Source organism: Gallus gallus, chromosome 6 (genome assembly GCF_016699485.2).
Source record: "Gallus gallus isolate bGalGal1 chromosome 6, bGalGal1.mat.broiler.GRCg7b, whole genome shotgun sequence".
Taxonomy (NCBI): domain Eukaryota; kingdom Metazoa; phylum Chordata; class Aves; order Galliformes; family Phasianidae; genus Gallus; species Gallus gallus.
Window position 1 is genome coordinate 18,111,309 of NC_052537.1, and position 21,370 is coordinate 18,132,678.

Sequence of the window (21,370 nt, forward strand, 5' to 3'; positions counted from 1 at the left end):
GTATACATGTTCAGACGGGTCCTGGAAGCCAATGTCTTCATGTATGCTGACCAAACTGGAAAAAAGTCAGCATGGGTATGTGCAAACAAGGTGTAATGGGAGGCTCTGGATGAGCAGTGCTGAGGGAATGAACATACCTTCTATCTGGAAGTCCCTATCATTCAAACCCCAGAGACAACCACCTGATGCATCGGCCATCCCAAATGGAAGTCCCTGATGATACACATTTCCCCATTTCCCTTCCAGCCACCGAAGATTCATGAAAAGCAGCACCAGACAGATTCACCAGACAAAAATCTCTGTGAGAAAAGGTGCACCAAATTCAGGGGGTCCTGGGCCATGCCCATCACCAGTAGTTTTAGATCTGCTCTGTCTTTAGCGTTCACAATGCACTTACTGCTGCATGATCTGAAGGGCTCTGTGCTATCTGTCACAGCAATTGCTGGGAACAGAAGTCTTTTCCACAACAATGTAAATACACTCCAACTGGAAGTGGTGTCGCTTGAGAAAATTCCTTGGAGCTTTGCTGAACCAGCAGGATGTTCTTGCAAGATCATTCAAATGCCCCGTTTTTATGGCTCTGCTCATAGTCCAGATGCCACAGAGAGATACAGCTAAAACTGCACTTTGTCAGTAGACTGAAATTGAACACATTTATCAATCTCCGTAGACTAAAAGACATGCTGAATTCTCCCAGCGTCATTTGGACCATTAGTGAGTGAAGGTGCAGATGGTTTGCTATTCATCCCTCTGTTTCTCTGCAGAGGCACTTTCACTCTGACACAGGTGTGGGAAGTTAGTCTACATGCTCCATCTAGGGAAAGCAATCTAGAGACACACTGTCTTTGGGCTCTTCTTGTTCAGTTGGAATTACAAACATTTGAGCAACTGCTCCAGAATGTGTTTTAAACCAACTTTACGGCACTGAAGCAATATGCGCAATAGCAGGTCAAGTTGTGAAACATGAAGGCATTCCAGCATGCTGGAACAGCTGGTCTGAAACTTGTCTTGGATCACCAGGATGAGGTACAGGGTAGCAGAATGGGAGGGAAACTCGTGCTGCTGCAGAGAACTTCAGCAGTGTCCTGGTCACAGACAATGTCTGTGTCCACTTCGAAGAACCTGCCTCAGTCCAATTCAGAGAATCACAGAATCATTAAGGATGGAAAAGACTACTAAGATCATCTAGTCCGACCATCAACCAGTCATCACCATGCCCACTAACCACGTCCCTCAGCCACATCCACCCTTTTCTTAAATACCTCCAGGGACAGTGACTTCACCACCTCCCTGTGCCAATGCACTGCCTCTCTTTCTGAGAAGAAATTTTTCTTAATATCCAACCTGAGATTTACTGCTCAACTAAGCATCTCCCAGTCTCAAAAGGATTAACTCCCCTCAGCTCCTGTAAGACAGGACAATGTCTTTATCTCCAGTGCACAAACAAGTGGCTGAGGTGCAGAGCCAGAGATTTACCCAGGGCCACTTGAAAGGTGATGGCAGAACAAAGAGCTGAACCAGAGACCTTCTGAACTTCTAAAGCATCTTTCCTGCCTGACTGCCCAGTCACACAAAGGTATATTTATTTCACCTACACGTTCATCCATAGCTCCACATGCATATCACATGCCTCGTCATCTACCTGCCTGCCCACCTGCGCCCACCCATTGCCCACAGCCCTCTGAGCACGCTGCCCTCTGCCCTTTCACGCAGCTCCATCCATTCTGCACTTGTTATCATTTGCAGAGGAAAGCCAATGATTCTCTTTACATTTTTGTTGAGATCTTTCACAAAAGCACATTTTTCTCCTATGAATTATTAATTCTTCAAAATCTTTTTTTTTTTTTTTTTTTTTTTAAGCTGTGAGGAAGAAGACGACTGGGGAATGGCACAGGGATTTTAGCAGGGATGCAATGATTTTAACAGCACTGTCACAGGAAAGTGTTGCTTTCATCACACTTCTCATGACTACATCCAGTTATTCACTATTTGATGTGGCTGGCTGGACTTCACTGGAAGGAAATCAAACTGCAAACTATGCACACTTTTCCCTTGGTGGTCAAAAAAGAAAAATGGGGAAAGAAAGAGAGAAATAGTGTGCTTTGGATGCAAAAGCTCATGTTCATCTGTGTACCTCAGTATAGAAAATGTGGACATGGATAAAAGAAAGATTTCGCCTGGGAATCAATGTACGTAGCTAGTGGTGGCTTAAATACCATCTTTTAACTTATTTAATCTGCTTAAAAACCCCTGTGGCGAAATCAGTATAACCCCCTCAGTCTGTGAGCAGTTATACTGCTATATGTGTACCTAATACCTGTGTAGCTTAATTTCATGCCTACAAGAGAATAAAAGTTACACTGGTATAAAGCCTATTTATATCAGTGTAAGTGCTGGAGGGAAATGTACTGTGTTTATCCTGCTGCTACAGATAGAAATTCTTGCATAGATAAAGTTGAAATGGGAATCCTGCTCGTTCACCCTTTGGGGGCAGACACTATCTGTATGGCTCTGACCCAAACCCTGTGAGGTTTTCACTTGGCTCTTCACACCCGTCCAAGGGGAAAAAAAGGAAACTGTGCTTTAACAAGACGTGACACAGGCCGGAGACACAGCAGCTGGGCTCAAAGAAAGAGGCTTTGCCAAAATCATCCATGAAGATACTGAAGATAGATGAGGCATCCTACCTGCCATGTCCTGTGTCCCACATGTTAAGGAACTAAGTCATAGAGAGCCAAAAAATAGCCTACTAGGATGACAGAAGCAAAGGAACCTGTGGCTATACAGACGGCTCTTAAGTCAGATGCGAAAGGCATCTGGCAGCCTCCTACATTCTCAAACATAAATAGCTGGACTGATCCCAAGACCACATTGTTTCGGGGATGGAGAATCGGGAGCATCGCAGAAGACTGTGCTCTGTTTGCACCAGGTTTAGAGTGCTGTGATATCCAGGATCAGTTCAGCATCAGGTGATTTGCTCATTAATTTCATCTATAAATCTTGTTCCTGCTTTTAAAATGGCAAGGACAATAAAACACACAGTAAAAGGTATGAAAGACACACACACAGGCTAAGGGAAATGTTTGCAATGACAATGTTCTAGGTAGAAAATAAGGCTACTTTCTAAAACTATATAGAGGGCACATAACAGCCTCCAAGGAAGAGTCGTCAAGAAGGGATCATCAGTACAGCCACACAAACCTCAGGAGCTCAGGGTGTGGTAGAGGATGGCAAACTGCAGTAAAAGACCACCTAATCCACCACCAAAATACAGCCACTCCTGGGGAAGGATTTCAGCATCTTACTAACAGTGCTCAGCAACTGAAGTTCCTCTTTGAGTTCCCAGTGCTTGAGCATGTGCTGAACTCCTCACAGAGGCTTAAATCCTGCTGTGTTCAGGAATAATTGAGTCCACGACTGATGAAGCAAAAAGTATCACTTACAAACATACCATTCCCCTTCGGAAGGTTGGAGTTTAATAGGCAGCTCTGCTTGTAGTGTCTTTCAATATTTAAATGCAAAAGAAACCAAAATGTTTTGACAGCGCTAAGGATTGGTGTATCAGTTCTCCCAGTGTTAGAATTTGCCAAAGTTTTACAGGTGAGAAAGTCTGAGCTTAATCTGATGAACAAAATAACACAATATTCATTACAATTTACAGAACACACAAACATATCTACCCATATATCTATAATATACAGTACCTGGTATTTAAAACATTTATTACCAAATTGCATGCTAAAAAACAAGATAAGATGACAGAATAACAAAGAGCAGCCTTAGTTGGTACCCAAAGGAAAGCAAAGTTCCCAGCAGGACCTTTGCTTACCACCAGCCCGATTTTGGGGTAATCAGGCAGACAGGACACATGCCCCATACACTGGGACGTTTTGAAAGTGTGTCTTTCTGATGGGACACAATTCTGATGGGACACAAGCCCTGATTAGAGATTTAGCCTTTTTATTTTCAGGGAATACATCAGAGCTGAACTCAGTTGTGAGCGTTGAGACTTTGGACATCTCTTTCCCTTTCTACGAACTCGAGAGAGGAGAAAGTGAGTTTCTGGCATAATGAGGGCAGGAGAGAGAGAGGCCAACTGGCTGTTGTAGATGCATGCTGCCCTGTGGCGTGAGGTCAGAGACCAGAGGAAAGGGGTACATGGCAATGCTCAAAAGTAGAGAGCAGCATGGATGAAGAAGACCTGCTCTGGGAGGGTCCAGTGTGGCCTTCATTTGCAAAGCATCCTTCAGCCCCAGGGCTGGGGCTCCCTGCCCAGGGGTACATCAGCAATGCCCTCAGACAGCAGGACACAAGGATCTAGAGGGGCTTAGCTGCAGATGCACATCTGGGGACAAAAGGGAGAAGAACCTACATTAGATTGGAATAAATCATACTACAGATGATTTACTTGTTAGTCCTAAATAAGAAGCTGTCCTGGAATCAGCAGTGTTTCAGACTGCTGGGTAGAATTTTGCACCCTGTGTAAGGCAGAGACAGCTCTGGTGCCTTGCAGGTACTGCTCTTCCCAGAGAGCAGGAGATCATCTCACAAGGATTGAAATTACAGAAATTGGCCTGAAGAGGTACATGAAGTTCAAGATTTGAAATTCCAAGGCTTTCTGGAGCCCTGCCTCCAAACCCAGGATAACCTGTTAATTCCATGGTCAGAAACACTCCATCGTAAACATTTCCCAGTGAAAGTCTTTGAAGTGAAGCCATCAGTCACTTGTTCAGCACGAGTCCCACAAGCTGGGACTGCAACCTGACTTTTCCACTGAGAGGCTTTGGTCAGTACTGCCCATCCCAGCAGGATTATCTATGCACCCTGCCCTAAACGTGCCTGCAGTGCAGCACTCCCACATTTCCAAAGATCTCCTAACTGTTTATAAGTATCTAATGTGCAGAAGTCAAGTCAATGGGGGCAGACTCTTTCTGATGGTGAGCAGCAACAGAACAAAGGGCAATAGGCAGAAAATGGAACTCAGCAAGTTCCATACAAACACAAGGAATAACTTCTATACTGTCAGAGTGACGGAGCACTGGAACAGGCTGCCCAGAGGGGTTGTGGAGTCTCCTTCTCGGGGGATATTCAAGAGCCACCTGGATGCCGACCTGTGCGACCTGCTGTAGGGAATTGCTTTAGTAGAGGGCTGGACTCGATCTCTAGGCATCCCTTCCAACCCCTGCAATTCTGTGATTCTGTAATTCCGTGAAAGGCAAATACACATCTCAGCATGAAAAACAAAGATGTGAACCGCCTTCTACCTCAGATGGGGAGGAGGATAAGCCCCCAGGAGCCCAGTGTTGGCTTGTTCTGGTCAAAACACTGCAATCAGCCAGAGAACTTGTACTGCCCCTCTGTATAAGATTTGGACCCTCTTACATTCTGCTGAAAGCACCTTTGGAAAGGAACAGTACCTTATTCCTGGGGCACAGGTAGAGACGCTGGAGGGGTCCCCCAAATGCAGGCAGGAATTTGTATCACAAATAAGGCACCTTTGTCTTCTACGCCTTCAATACAAGCTGCTAAAAATGGGCTTTTCTTTCAGCCCAGAGGACAAAAACTTAAAAACGAAACAACAAACCCAACCATCTCCCTGTGCCTGTGCTGCCACCTCCCTCTCTCTCCTCTGCCTGCGGCAGGCAGCTCGGGCTGTGAGGACCCCGTGCCGAGGTGAGTGTGTGTGTGTGTGTGTGTATTTGTGTGCGTGCATGTGTGTGCGGATGCGCACGCCTCTCGGTGCGATTCCTCCTTCCTTGCCAAAACATCTCCTGCTGTTTATTTATTTATTTCTCTCTGATAACGGAGGGGATCGCGTTTCCGGAAGAGTGCCAGCAGATGATACGAGCCCAGGACTGATACTGCCAGCAAACCCATGCCAGCCCTTTCTGCCGGAAAAATTTCATTTTTTCCAGAAGGAAGCCATGAGTGTGAAGCAGAATCCAAATCCGATTTCTCGGCATTTTTTGTTATCGCTCAGCAGCCCACCAGGTGGGGCAATGGAGGGAGCTCACTCAGCTGCAACTCAGTGCCTTAATCCAATTTACAGCTTCTCTTGGAGAGATAATTACAGCCCTGAAACCAGTTAGCACCGTACAAAGAGACTCTCGAACCAAAGCCCCGATCCTGTCTTTCAAATATTCACCTAGAGTGTCAGGGATGCTTTGGAGAGGGAGGAGGGAACTCCAGCTGAGCTGCTGTGCACATATGGCCCCTCCCTGGGACATGTGCCTCCCTCACACACACACACACACTCACACACACACACGCACTCACACAGGTTTCCCAAAACCCCATGCGGAGTGCCGGTGTGGGATTTTCAACCCCTGGTTTTCCAGTCCAGGAGTGGACTAAGGGGTGAGATGATGACATCCCGAGGTGGACAGGGGGAGAGAAGGTCAACCCACTCAGTGGTACCGCTTGGACTCTGCAAAGACATCACAGGCTCCTGGCATCTTGCACACTAAGCGTGCCACCCCACAGTCACCTCCATCTTAACATTTCCCACCAGCTGGGCCTCAATTCTGCACTCCCCTTTGTCCCTCTGCCCGTCCCCCATGTGCCTCATGCAGCCAGCCAGACTTGGCTCTAAGCTGTGGAGCTGCAGGGCTGCCTGATGGATTCACAAACAGCGAAAAGAAGACTGGTGCACTCTGCAGGAGGAGCAACACATGCAGGGTGCTCTGTGTTCCACACAGACCTCTAAAAACCATTCTTTCCACCAGCACAGCCTTCCTCCATCACAAGAACTGATGGGTGATGCCTTTCTTCTCACTGTCACAGCATTGCCTTGTGCACTAAGAAAGAAAATACTGGAGAAGATGATCAATGGTATAGCCTGAGTAGTAGATACCTTTAAGGTTTCCTTTTGTGCTCTCACCAAGACATGTGGGAAAGGGGATGTACATATAGCCAGCAAGCACCTTTCTGGTGACATTCATGATGGCAAAGTGCAAGAGATCACAGATGAACCTTGGGGCTTCAGCACAGCAAGCTAAGTTGTTAGCTGTAAATTAGCCTCCTTTGGATCACATATCTTTATCATGAAGATATGATTCTGGAAGATCTTCATTGCAGATGATCTTCACTCCAACTGGCATAGCCTAGAGAACAACCCAGCCCTTCAGATTTAAGTATTAAGAAAGAACAGAAAATACACAAATACATATTCTTGGTGGTAGGAATAGCAGCTGATATAGAAGCAATTGGAGACCAAGACAAGTAGAATGTATATAACCCACTGGGAAGTACTTAGTTGCTTGTTGCCTGGTTCACAGCACAGGCCAATCTGTTACCACCAGCTGAACAGCTGGAAGTCCTGTTATGGGAACTCCTTCTCTAAGCGTGGGTCTGGAAGGTCTCCCAGGAAAGAAGGGCTGTCCTGATATAGCTTTAAATGCACCTGCCATAAAGTACCAGCTCAGAGACTGAACTTTCCTTCCTTGCCTCACACGGAAGTGAAGGAGTCAGGCTCGCTCCCTGGCAGAATTTCCTCTTCCAACAGGCCAGAAAAGCCATGACGTATCTCCGGTGACAGAGCTCAACCTGGGAAAAAAAAATAATAAGCTTTAGTAGTTGCTGTTCAAACACTGTCACAAACAGATAGTATACTTGGTTGGGATCCAGGTTCAAGTGGTCACTCTTCTTTCCTCTGTGTCCTTGGCCAAGCCTCTCACTCAGCATCTGCAGCTGACAGCAGGCACTGCCTCTCACTGGGTGTGCCTGTGCTGGCAGGTACAGTCAGAACTGAGCTCTGGAGCATGGCAGCATGCAGGAGGGGTCAGGGTTGGCTAGATGCAAGATGCATGGCTTGTTTGCTCACACGTAGCCCTGGAGGAATGTGCCTAGACATAGGGCGTTGGCACAGGTGAGCTTCTCTTCTTACAGATCTCTGGCTGGACTGTTTTTCAGGATAGACATACCACAAGATGGGCACATACCTGAATGGACTGAACAATGGATCTTTTTTTGGTGGGCGCCTCACAACAATTACCTGGACTTTGTGGGTCAGTCAAATGAAAGTTTGTGTTTGCTCTACCGGGAAAGAAAGTGGCAGAAATCAGATTTAAAGACCAGAAACATTCAGTTTGGAAAGTCCTTGGCCTCTGAAGCATTTATAGGGACATCTCTTGTAACACAAGCCTATCTCTAGGCCTCAAAGTGCCTATCTGCTGTGATTTGGATACTACACCATGGACAAGGTTATGAACTCCCCAGGTATTTTGGGAGGTCCTCCCTCCAACTGTAGTTGCAATATGAAGGATATAAATATATTCCATGAGAGCAGCTGCTTCTATTTCCTAGCAGTATATTAGCATCTAATCCTCTTAGCTTCTTCATCCCTTTTACATAATATTGTTGTCCAGTACTATCAAACACAGAAGGTCTATTTCAAACCACAATGTTTCCCTCCTTTGATTCAGGTCTTCTGAATCGACGCTCTAGCTGTGGAGCTTGACTTTTCCATTGACTGCTCCTGTGGCATTTCTGATCTGATAGGAATGTGGCTAAAGTGCAGCTGGAACTTTCCTTCCTAGTGAACCTAGGGCAAAGGGTGGTTCATCTGAAACACTGCCTACCACGCACGGGGATGCCACCCCTTAAGCACGTGATATTCATTTGGTTTTCATAACCACATCTCTGTCAGAACCTGTTAGCCTGCAAGGGTGTATCCGTTTTAGGAAGTTGAGCTCATTTTTTAGTTGCTAGCAAACACCTGGCATTTCTTGTGTTTAGGATATCATTTTATTTCTCTCTCTAATGCAGGACACAACCACCCCATTTACTCATTATATGGTTACCTGGGAGGTCTGGAGATAAATGAAGTATATTGGTCTCAGCAGGCACCTGAGCTGAAATCACTGGATTCCTTCACTTGCTTCTATTTGGCACCAGGGACATAATATTTAACTAAACTAAATTAATAAAATCACCAGGTTGATTTTGCTAGGGCTAGAGATCCGCCTGCAGCAAATCAAAGCACTAACCCAAAGGATAGAGCATGGCATTACCTCTCTGTAAGCTCCACAAAGGGATGGTGCAACCTCAACTAGACGGTTACCGACTGGGAAAACCCAGGAGACATTGCAGTCCCACATTATACCATGCCTTGAGAACAGCTCCGAACAATGACATCTCCTCCGGAAGACAGAATATGAGGTCTCCGTTTCAAACACAGACATTTTTCAATATATAGGCAAAATCCATAGCCATTAAAGCAATGCTGGTAAAATCATTAATATTCAATTGAATGGCTATGCTTGAGCTTGCAGGTGTTTTGTTGTCAGCTTTGTTTTTGTTGACTGGTTCTCTCAAAGCTGGAGAAGCTGGGACACAAGGGGGGCTGGACCGCTGCTAGGTGCAGGGACACATATTCGGTGGCAGTATATGAGGAGGCTGGCTTTAACCAGGATCTTTTACAAATAACTGCATTTTTTAAAGAGTTTCCTACACAAAGCCAAATTCTGGAGACCCTATTTGTTTCAGAATGTCATGATTAGGCCTGGAGTCTTTTAGAAAAGTTGTATGCTTGGATCCAGGGAGGCAAATTTGATAATCTCTTCTGGAACCGCACTATACAGAAGTAGCGATTAATGAAAAAGAACAGATAGAAATGCAAACAATCACCGCTGGTCAATCTGGTGACCTCAATGGGCACTGGAAGGCCCATCTGCAACATTTCAAAAGCTGTGGTTTATATGGCCTCAAACTGGGTATCTGATCCCTGTTGGAAGTTTCACTTTTCATTTCTGTTCTACCTTTTTCTAGACTGAGGAAGCAACTGTATATACGGATGGGAGACAAGCTGGGTGCTCATCAGGAGGAAACAGGTGAGGATCCCTGGTTCCTAACAGCCAACTAACAGAGCCTTATGTCCCCTTGTAACAATTTACTGTATAAAGATGTACTTCTGGCATCTGGGAGTAGGATGAAGTGATGCCACAACGCTTTCTGTGTCACCATATCACACTTTCTAGGGGCAAATGCATTTGTCAAGAGATGTGCTGTCCCAAGAATGAGCATTTCGGGAGGTGCCACAATAGTCTCCTGCTCTGTCCTGCACAGTGCATCCTACATGATCTCTCGCACAGAAGATGATCAAGGGGCAGTATAACCCTTCCTCAAACCTCCTTTGGCTGATGTAAAGGACAGCATAAAAACCAGTGGGGATTTTTCCTCTCATTGTGATCTAAATCAGGGTTATTGCACAAAGAACGGATCTGGGTTAAACAAAGCTCTGCAGTTAGAGTAGTAGCCATTGAGTGAGACCTTGTCAAGCAGCAGAGACCTGGGCTAGGACCCAACAGGTCCCTGTGGGGTCCTGACTCCTTCCATCGGGTCTGGGGTTCTCGCTGTCTCTGGCAGCAGTACAGCCCTCCCCCAGGCCTGCTGCCACCGCTGAGCTGTGCGGCTGGAGGGGATGGCACATAGAAGCAATTTGCCAGGCTGCATGACAATTACTGACACAGATGCTCCTGTGTCAATATGGGCTCTTCTCTCCATTCCAGTTACAGCAATGGGTGTGCCTGGCGGGGACTCCTCTCAACACAGGCCAGTAGGATTATGGGGTTGGGAAGGGGCCATGTCTGCCTGGGCTTGAGAGGGCCGAAGCAGCCTCAGAGGTTGTTCCTGCTCTGCCCATCCTCGAGCCTGTTAGGATCTCCAGCTGACTGCCACCATTGTCCTCACACACTTTCCCTCTGCCTCCCTTCTGCCCACTGTGGCTTTCTCTCTGCAGCATCCTCACCTTGCTGCCTGTTTGGTAGCTAGTGACGATGAAAAGGAGCAGCTTCCAAGCTCACTTCTCATGCCAAAGCTCTGCATGCCTCATGCACCCCTCTCCTTTCAGCTTCCCCTCCTCCCCACTTGAGCCAGTTGTTTCCCATTTAACTGCAGTATCAGTGAGAACCTAAGTGACAGTACATGAGATTCTCCACAGACACGTGAGAGTGGTGATATGGAGTAGCTTTTAGGAAGGCCAGTGCAGGTATAAGAAATTACAGACAAACCTCTTCACCTTCAGAGCAGTTCAGGGATCCATTTTTCCCCTTCCAGTTTCTGACTGACGTTAAAGTTGATATGGCTTTGCCTGCCAAAGCCTGAAATGTACAGAAATGCTCAGATCCAATATTTAAGAGTCATCAAACCCCATCCAGAGAAACATCATCAAGATAACATAAAGATGTCATATAGATGCTGTTAATGGTATACGTGCTGCCATGACCCAGCATATCCCTTCATCCTCCTGGATGACTCCAGGTCCCTGGGGATGTGAAACACCCGCTGATCAGGTCTGTATGAACATAAGGGTCTCTCCCCTGGCTGCAGCTTTAGTACCAGGTGGGGAGATGAGCAGCCTCAGGCCATTTGCTGTCCAGAGTTGCCTGACCGCCTCTGCAGATGAGGCCCAGAGGGTCTGCGTTCAGGTGTGCAGGCACAAGTTGCCTCTTCTGCAGTGGCTATCCCAGATTTAGACAGAGTAGTCAATGCTGAAGACTGCCTAAGGCATGAAGGACTCTGCTCAGCTTCTTCCAGCACATCTCAAGGTGGCTGCCATTAAAGGTCCCTTCCGACACAAACCATCCTATGATTATTGCTTTCAACATCTCTTTCCTGTTTACCATCCCCAGCCTCGTGCTGCCATCACTGGAAGGAGCATAGATCACTCTCCCCAGCCTGGAGCAGCTGAGATGCAGCCATGTGCTGCCCGCTGACATCTCAGTGACAGCAGATGAGTCTCCAAGAGAGGGGCAGCAAGGTTGGAAAGGTAGGAGCAGACCTTGTCTTGACAGACCCCACTGTCTGCCGCCCAGCACATTCCCACCAAACAGCACATGCTAGACAAAACCAGGCCTTATATTCACACACCAGAAAATGCCATTGTTGGCTCAAGTCCAAGCCAAAATAACCCTGGGATATCTATTAGTGCCTTCTGCCCACTGAATGGGTCAGCCACGGAGCTGCTGCTGCTGCCAGTTCTGCACCCAACTGGATGGGTCTCCCACAGCCCCAAAACTACTTCTCTCCCATCTCTCCTCTGCTGAAGAAAGGCTGTACTACTCCTTTAAATGTGGTGCATGTTAAAAAAAAATTGACAAGCTTCCTCACTCTCAAAAGAGTGAGAAATTTTCATTGATTGATTTCTTCATGGCTTCTTAAACAGATAATTAATTCACCGTGAACCTGCGGACACACCGTCGTGAGTCGTTAATATTGTAAATTCACATATACTTCAATAATCGCCTGACCCCCCCGTCACCCCGAAAAACAGATAGCTGTGCAGCGAGGAGGAGGGGAATGGGGGGGAATCGATTTTCGAAGACATGAAGGGATCACCCAGCAAAGGGAAGCTATTGATTCTCTTTTATAAGACACCGCTATAATATTTATTCTTTTGTAAACAGAATTAACCCAGCATCATGGGTCATTCCTATCGAACAACTTTCCTCTCATGTGCACAGCAATGCTGATTGTATCAGATGAGGTAGAAACATCCAAACCACACCACCCACCCTGGCCTGCACCTCAGTATCCGCTCCTCTCATGCTTGCTGGATCTCACTGCCATGGCGCAAACCCAGCTGGCACTGGGGCCGCTCCGTACCAGCCATGCACAGGTATTAGCAGCCTGGGAAGCAGCCACGCTTTTGTGGCCGAGTGCTGCTGGCACCAAGGTGAGCCCTGGGCTGGGATGGAACTCCTGTGGCTGGAGCTGCAGACCCAGCACTCATGGAGGACTGCTGAGCAGAGGGTCCCCGCTGCCAACAGCTGCTAACAAAGGAAAGGAGAGGGAGAGCTGCAATACGAGGAAGTTCTGTTCGTCTCATAATCACCTCCTATTCCACAGTGTTTTTTTCCACTCTTCAGAGCTGGAATATCAAAAGTGTCAAGGTAAAGCAGGCTTCTGGGTCACTTGTCCCAAGGAAGAGCAAACAAGACAAGATTTAGTCAGAAAAGGATCTACAAATGCTGGATGAAGCTGTTTATCATCCTTGCGTGTATCTGTATAAACATAGCATCTCACTTCTCCATGGAAGATTAGCCACACATGGTCACTCAAGTCTCTTGATAGGACAAGACGGATTAGCCTACGGTTACACCAGGGGAGGTTCAGTTTGGATATTAAGAAAAACCTTTTCTCAGAAAGAGCAAAGAAGCATGAGAACAAGCTGCCCGGGGAGATGGCAGAGTCAACATGCCTAGAGGTGTTCAAAAACCATAGAGATGTGGCACTTAGGGACATGGTTTAGTGGGCAATACTGGTGGTACGCAATATTGGTGGTAGGTGGATGGCTGGACTGGATGATCTTAGCAGCTGCTGGTCCTTGGAAGCAGTAAAATGCTTCTGCTAAGTTCTTTGAGATACCAGGCAAAGCATTGTTAGGAACATCAATAATCATATATAGGAAAAAGTTGGCTACAGAACACTCCCTCTCAGGAAGCAGCCTTCATCAAGAAGATGTTCTCTTCCCAGAGGCTAGCCCTTAGATGAGCCCAGGGAGAGACTACCCCTTTCAGTCACATGGGAGGCACGGGTGAATTGCTTGCACCTGTGCTTCTTGGTCCAGCCACCCCCTTCACCTCAATCATCAGTCAATTCAAGCCCTGACATAGAAGTTTCCTTACAGAGGTCTTTTCCTTAATGCTTCTCTGATTTTTTCACTTCAAATTCTTAAAGATTTGAGTTTGTGAGATGTCTCTGTGTAACACCAAACTACGTTTTGTGTAGAAGATTCAAATGTTTGCCTTCAGCACTGACACGCTTGATGTCTTGAGAAGTCTGGATGTGGCTCTGAAACTCCTGGTTGAAATGCCATTAGCTACCACCAAGTAGTCCAAAACAAAGACAGAAACTGCAATTAAATGTGGGCTTCCTTTCATATACCTCCCAACTGTGAAACAGCACTTTCCAGCAACATCTTCCAAATAACATCTCATTCCAGGAGCCGCTTTTTGCACAAGTCACCAAAAGACCACAAGAAGTGTGTTTTAGATTGAAAAACAAAAACCACCAACACCACAATAAAACCACATATTGGGCATGTCTCATGGGCCAAACCCATATCTGAGCACCCCACTGCCTGCTGCACGGAAGGAAGGCTTGGGGGTGGTTCAGCTGTGAGCATTCTTTTGGGATGAACCCTTACAAAGGCTCCAAGCCCCCCGGCCCCCCAACCTGGGCTATGGCAACACACCAGGCAGGACATGTTTGCTTTATGCCGGGCTGACAGCAGGGACAGCCCTGTGCCTGCCCCTGCAGCAGAGCCCTGGACATGCCAGACTCCTGGTGCTCCAGCCGGCTTCCCTTCGCCTTTCTCCCGTCCCGGCCGAGAGCCAGGGCAAGTGAGAGAGGCCCTAAATTGTGTCAAAGAATTTAAAAGCAGTGGGGGGAGGCCAAGGGAGGCCAGGCAGCAGTAGAGGGACAGGCGCGGGCAGCGGAAGCCCTAATTAAAAGTGGGGCCACAGGCGGGCAGGGCTGCCATTCAGAGGGCTGACAAAGGGAAGGTCTGTGGAGCAGAACTGGGAGGCAGTGAAAGGAGAGGGCCCCGCGGTGCCCCTCGCCCACCAGCCAGCGCCCCAGCTCGCAGCGCCTGGCTGACCTCAGCCTCTCCTGCTGCCATTCTCTCTTCCCTTCCTCCCAGCCCCCCCACACCCCAGTACAGGGGACCGGGAAGCTGTGGGGCACTGCCAAGCATGGGACATTGAGGGGAGGCCTGGCCGGCAGTGGGGAGAATGAGGAGAGTGGGGAGCGCCAGCTCCCCTGGTCAGCCCCCAGCTCCCTGCCGCCAGACAAGCGCCTTTCCACTCCATCAGCGCCCCTGAATGCATTAATTAGCCCCCGAGCCTGGTGCTGGGGAATACCACGCCGGTCATATGACAGCCATAAGTGGCCTGGCCCTCCCCACAGCCTTGGGTGGGACATGGTGGAGGGAAGGCTGGGCTCTACCGGCCCCGAGGGATGGAAGGGGCTACCCAGCCCTGCTCTCTTTGAAAGTGGAAGCTATAAAGGACTCTGGGGGGAAAATGAACAAGAGGCCCTGAGCTTGCTGAAGGGCAGTCTGAACATCACAGTTAATTTGGTGCTCTTTCCAAAACAAAGGCTCTTTACAGCTTTAAGTGTGTTTTCATAGTTGTGCAGAGAAAGAGCAGCAAAGCATCATCTGAAGGGCCCCCCATCTCCTGCCCCTTTGCCTTCCCTCCACACCTCTCAGCATGCCCTGCCTCCATTCGTTTTATCCCCAGCACTCTCTCCAGCCTCTTTCTTGCTCTGCACTCATGTTTTTCTGCTCTGTCACATCAGCTTTGCTTTCTAGGGCCTTCCAAATACTTTGCTGCAAGGCATCAGCACAGCTGAGACAGCCCCCAGCACTCCCATATCAGGCACCCAGCATGGAAGCTCATGGCTACAGGACAGCTAGTGCAGTGGTCACACTTTAAAAGGCCACTGGTGAAAATAAGAGTTCTCTGTAGCTCTGGCCTCTTTCCCCTGGATTTGAGCAACATCAGATTCAAGCCTTAGCAGAGATCACCTTGTTACAGGTTCCAAGGTGGAGGGTGAAAGAGGACCATATGCTTCAGGTCAAACAGGAATCCCCAGGTTCTATCAGTAGCTAACCCAGAGCTACGTGGTCTTCTGCATGTGAAGAGCAAGGCAGCTCAGAGACTCATCAGGCTTTGCTTGCCTAGCAAGGAGGCTGAGATAGCAGGCAGCTATATGAGATCTCAGGGACAGTGGTGGGACTAGTGAAAGAGCTAGGGGAGACAACTGTGGGTGAGGAAGGTCACATGTGAAGATCAGTTCAGGACTTCCTCCCACCCGTGTCCTGCAAACACAAGAGTGATGGCCATCAGCTTTGATCGCATCACAATTTCTGCCATGAGCCAGTCTGGGCAGAATGTATCTCAGTGCATGCCTACACCTCCAGGTGATACCTTCTCTTTCTCTCCTCTGGGCTCTGTAAACAGACAGGCCAGAGATCACGTATCCCTGCAGTAAACATGCACTAGTCTTGCTCAGCTAATACATACCAGTTAAGCCAGGCCTTTTGTTCCTGTGCCAATATAGAGAAGCCACATCACTTGATTTAGCTGGCTGTGTTATCGAGCTTAAGGAGTCCTCAGCTCTCCATCATGGTGCATACAGCCCTCCCAGCAGCGCAGCGCCTTTCACTGGCTCTCAGGAGCACACTATAAACTTGGAAGGAAGCTGACACGCTGACGGGGAAAAGGCAGCACGGTATGGTGGAATAAACAGCAGGCAGCAAGCCAGTGCCATTGATTAACCATCTCACCTTTGATTTTCCTTCCCCTTCGTCTTCTCTATTCAGCTTTCAGTGGCTTCCAGATGGGGCCCTTTCCCACCTGTACACCCTAGGACGCTGAAAACTACTGCAAGCCAGGAGGCCTCACACAGGAACTCAACAACCCTAGCAAGAATATAATTGCCTTCAGAGCTAGCAGTACCGGCATGAGAGACTGCCTTCAGTAGGAACAGACTTTCCACCATCTCACGCCTCACCCAGGTGCATGACTTCGTTTGCAAAGGCCCAAGGGAGTGAAACAGCTCTGTAAGGCCTTAGGAGAAGGGAAATTGCTATCAGACTCCTGTTGATTCCACAGCCCACCAAGGACGCTGCTGGCTTCTACAGGCCATCCCCCATCTGTTGGAATAGCGGGAAGTTTTGCTTTAGCAATAAAAAATAAAAAATGCTGGAGTCCAACTGGTGACTGAAGTCTGGTGCCAGGCTCTGCTGCAGAGACATCACAGCTGCCTACAGTGCCTGCTCTGAAAGAGGTGCTCATTAAACATTTGCCTTGGGTTTATTTTCCCTGTTTGCTGTACCCAAGCATTCACAACAAAAATTCCATAAGGGAGAGCTGCAAATCAAAAGTTTGATTTCATTAAAACAAATGCAACCAGCCATCTGACTACGAGCATTTCTTCCTTTGCCCTCTGTTTTTTATTTAGCCTTTAGGGCTTACTTTGAAAAGCTCATAGCCACATGGTCTAGAAGTGATTTTTATTTTCTAATTGAGAAAACTCAGATTTTCATGACTAAAAGATCAAGCTTTTTGATAAGAAAGATCCCAGACAGTCAATACGCTCTTCAGAGATGGTGACACTCCCAACAAAACCACCTCAAGTTGCAGAGAGGGTATTTTTTCTAAGATGGATAGTTTTGGTGAAGCTCTTCCCTCTTTGCTAGGTCTTGATACCTTCAACCAAGACACCTTCAATCAAGACACTTTAAATAGCCACAAATATCTTTCATGCACGAGCCATGAACAGGAAGAGATCAAGGCTGAGGAGTCAGTCTGAACTCTCAAAACCCAGAACATGGACTGTTCAGACTGCTTGGAGGAAGGCTCTCACCGGTAGGATGAGAACACTAAGGCTGTGAGCAGGACTCAGAAATGCTCACATCCAGATGTTAACAACATATCAGATCTCCAAGAGGAGTGGGAAGTCCGTGGCCCATAAGCTAGACAGCACCCACAACTTTATGCCATGTGACTCAACAGCACATGAGCTTTTTCCTCACTAGATGCCAGTGAGCTGCACCTGAAGGGGAAGGTCTTTGTGAAGCTCATTTAGCATGTTCCTCACCTTACCCTGAAGTCCGGGAAGTCCTGGCTGATTGTAAGCCCAGCTAATGCCATACCAAGGGCTGAACCTCCTAGTACCACCCACTTGGGAAGCCTATGCTCCCTAGGCACCACTGCTTTGCCATACCCCACACCACAGCACCATCCATGGGCACCCAATATCTGGTGATGACCCTTCTCCCAGTGGTTCAGTTTTCCCCATATTCCTCCTTTTTGGCGTGGCCAGCACCAAGCCCATTTCCTCTGTCTCCCTGGGCACCTGGGAGGAACTCAATGCAAAACCATGCTGTGAGGCACTGACACAGATCGATCCACAAGCCGCCCCTGATGTTCTCCACTTCTGATTGCTACATTTTTTGTGACAAATTGATAAACTGCATCTCCACTCAGTTAAAGATTTGATCTCGCTCTCTTAATCCGCTATCAATAAGATATTAATCGTGCACCCGACCCGTTCTGTTCCCCGTCTGCCTGCAAATCCAATAATCATTTCAGAATTCACAGCCGAGTGGGGCACTCCCTTCAAACAATTAATTTCATGGGAGTCTCATTTATTTTCCCTGTAACCCTCTCCCCCCTCCACCCCTCTGCTGCTTGCTTGGCTGTCCCCTTCTCTCTCCCAGTCTACACACTCCCCACTGAAACTCCTGCTCAGCAGAGCCAGGAGGTGGGAGTGCAACTTACACTGGGAGCCTCAGAGATCCTGCACAACTCCCTTCCATTTGCTGCTCCACAGAGCTGATTAAACACCCCCTAACCCAGACCCCAAACATCTCTAAAGGTGAGGGCCAAATTTACCCCATAGCTAGCATGCTGAGCTTGCAGCCAGCCACCCAGTGAGGAAGGGAGCCACATCTGCATGCTCATCAGCTGGAGCTGCTGGTAGGATACAGGAGTGAGCCACAAGTGACATCCCAGGCTGCTCTCCTCCTTCCCTTCCAACATCTACACAAATGGCCCCAGTGACCCAAGTCATGCTAGACTCTCCCACTTGTGGCATCATGGCAAGGTCATGACAAAGACATCAGGGCCCTCGCACAAGCACTGCCTCCCTACCTCCCAGGTGACGCCAATTCACTCATTCCACAGACAGGAGGGAGAGCTCCCATGGCATCAACTGTGTGCTATGAGTGTCACTGCCATGCTCTCACCAACCCCACAGTGATGGGAGGAAAAAAGAGTCCCTAAAACGGGGACAGATGAACTGATGATAGTAGAGCTTTATCAACATATCCATAACATGTTCTCCTAATAGACTGTATTCCTGTATGTGTGCTTCCTGATTTGGACTTAAACCTGGTCTGGTGAATGGCAACCCTGTCCACAGTACGAGGGCTGGAACTAGATCTTTAAGGTTCCTTCCAACCCAAGCCATTCTATGATTTTATGATTCTATGGTTTTAGAGCTTTTATCTCTTCCCTGCTACTCAGAGGGGAACCAGGATTCTTAGCCAGCTGTGTTCTCACTGCACCATCCCCACCCTGTCCAGCTTCTTCTGGCATTGCATCTCAGCAGCCAGTACATTTCAGACAATGCTGATAATAATGGTAGTCTATGCAATATTTATAGCCACGTTTGTATGAAGACACAAATACACAAATTATCCAGACACACAAATCAGCACCATTTATGCGTCAGACTTGCTACCACAAGTGCTAGAGACCAAACACAGAGCCCGTGGGGAGGTGAGATCTTTCAGCGAGCACCTCAGAACATGCACAGTCGTCAGTTATCCGTGCAACAAATACTAGAAGCCCAACAGTGTCCCTGACTGTCAAAGAACTCCCTCCTGATGCGTGACTTTTGCTTCATCCTCTTCCTGTTCTTCCTCCTTTACTTCAAAACCCACAGAGACAGAAGTGCTGTGATCAGAGGTGAGAAGGGCTGGGAAAGCAGAGCTGTCACTGGCAATATCCGCCGCCGGCACTGGCAGGAAGGCCGGAGGAAAGAGCATCTCTGCTTCTGTGCTGGGACAAGAGCAGAGCTCTGACAAGCTCTTTAAGCTCCCCAGGCTCCAGAAAATGCTGCGCAAAGTGTTTTAGCAACAAAAGTCTTGAGAAGAACAAACACTCTAATCCCTTAATGAGCCGGCTGATCCCCCATCTTGGCTCTGGCTTCTCTAAAGAGCCACACGCTCCCCTCCTCCCTCGCCCCGAACCCCTCTGGAGCAACCCACCGCGGCCGCCTCAGAACCGATTCAGGGTGCTCTTCGGGTCCAATCCAATTACCCTGCATCCTGCTGGGCGGCCCCACAGACCGACGGCTCTTTCAGGGCCGAGTCTTATGGCCTGTTAATCCTCTCCTCATTAAGAGACCTTGTTCCTCCCTCCTTAGAGATGAGAAAGAAAGAAAAAAAAAAAGCCCACGCTGGGAAACATTTATGCAACAGAGCCCCAAAACGGAGCATGAAAACTGGTCCACAGGCTCCAGGGGTGTCTCTGGCTTCTCCTGACCCCAAATGCTGAGCCCTGCACAAAACCTGGCTCACGGGTGGAGGGGATGAGCATGCAGCAAGCCCTCACACTGTTCTTGCACCATAGCTTTATTGGCATCTCTTTAATGAGCCTGTCATTAAGCTAGGAGGAAGCTGGGTGGGAGGGTTCCCATAAAACGAAGGCTCACAGCTAATGAACGCAGCACCAGGGGGAAAGGACACAGGAGCGGCAGTTGTACTTGGTCATGCAGTACTGAGCTGGCCTTCCCCAGCCTGGCAAGGACAGGGCTCCTCTGCCAGAATAGGACATGTTGGAGCAGCCCCCTCTGCCATCCACCCCTCTGGTCCCACACAGGTGACAGTGACTGAGGTCCCCAGCCCAGACAGCAGCCATTCGCTCCACTGCAGAGCCCTCCTCAGCACTGAGTTGAGAGATGAGCCAGAGCTCAGCCAGCTGCAGCCACCTCCTAACACGTGCCGCCTGCCTCGAGGTGAGGCTGCTCCTGCCTCTTCTGCTTTCTCTTGTCCTGATGATGCAATCATGGCACCCAGCATTTTCCTTCCAGTTGCTCGTGAAGTCTGACCAGCTCTGATGTGAATCCTCCAGTTCTACTGTAACCACTACTGTTGCTGCTGGTGCTCATTAGCACACTGTTAAGGTGTAACAAAGAGCTACATATGTACAAGCTGATCTGTCCCTGCAGCAGGCATCATCAACTCACCCCATTCCATGGGCAATGAGGAAATACAGTAATAATGAGAAAATACTTCAGCAACTACATTTTCTAAAATGAATTGTGATTCTGATTGTCTTTGTGCGGTAAGCTGGTTGACATCTCCACAGCATATCAGAGAGCAGAATTTCAGTCCCAAGTCCAAGAAGCGTTAAAAACATCGCTGAGGATGCAGACAGACCTGGGAAGCCTATATACATAGGTAGAAGATAATGAAAATAGGGTTATGTAGGATAACAGCAGGGACTGCTCTCTAAAGACAAGGAGATAAAAATCAAGTAGAATGAAATTAAGGGAGTAACATCATGGTGGTGAGATCCACAAGGATTCTTCACTATTTAGAGCTTCTGAACTTTGCTCTGAGGAAACAGGCTACAGGGAATATTTCAGTGCCAGAAGTGCCCGAGCAGATGTTGTGGCACTGTAGGTAGCAAAGGGCTTGGGAAACCACAGCTTTGTTCTTGGCCCTTAGAGCAGCTCACAGTATTGCATCACTGCAGACTAGCAGTGGTATATGATCAGGGTGAGAGGGAATGGCCTCAAGTTGCACGAGGGGAGGTTCAGGCTGGATATTAGGAAAAATTTCTTCTCAGAA

The 21,370-nt window shown here is 48.1% G+C and overlaps 1 long non-coding RNA gene across 1 annotated transcript; it reads left to right on the forward strand.

Annotated features, from left to right (window-relative positions):
- The first annotated feature begins 4,299 nt into the window (after positions 1-4,299).
- Positions 4,300-16,921, forward strand: LOC124418050. The gene is made up of 3 exons (XR_006939566.1): positions 4,300-5,673; positions 9,769-9,830; positions 16,328-16,921. It is a non-coding gene; the product is annotated as an uncharacterized LOC124418050 (long non-coding RNA).
- The last annotated feature ends 4,449 nt before the right edge of the window (positions 16,922-21,370 follow it).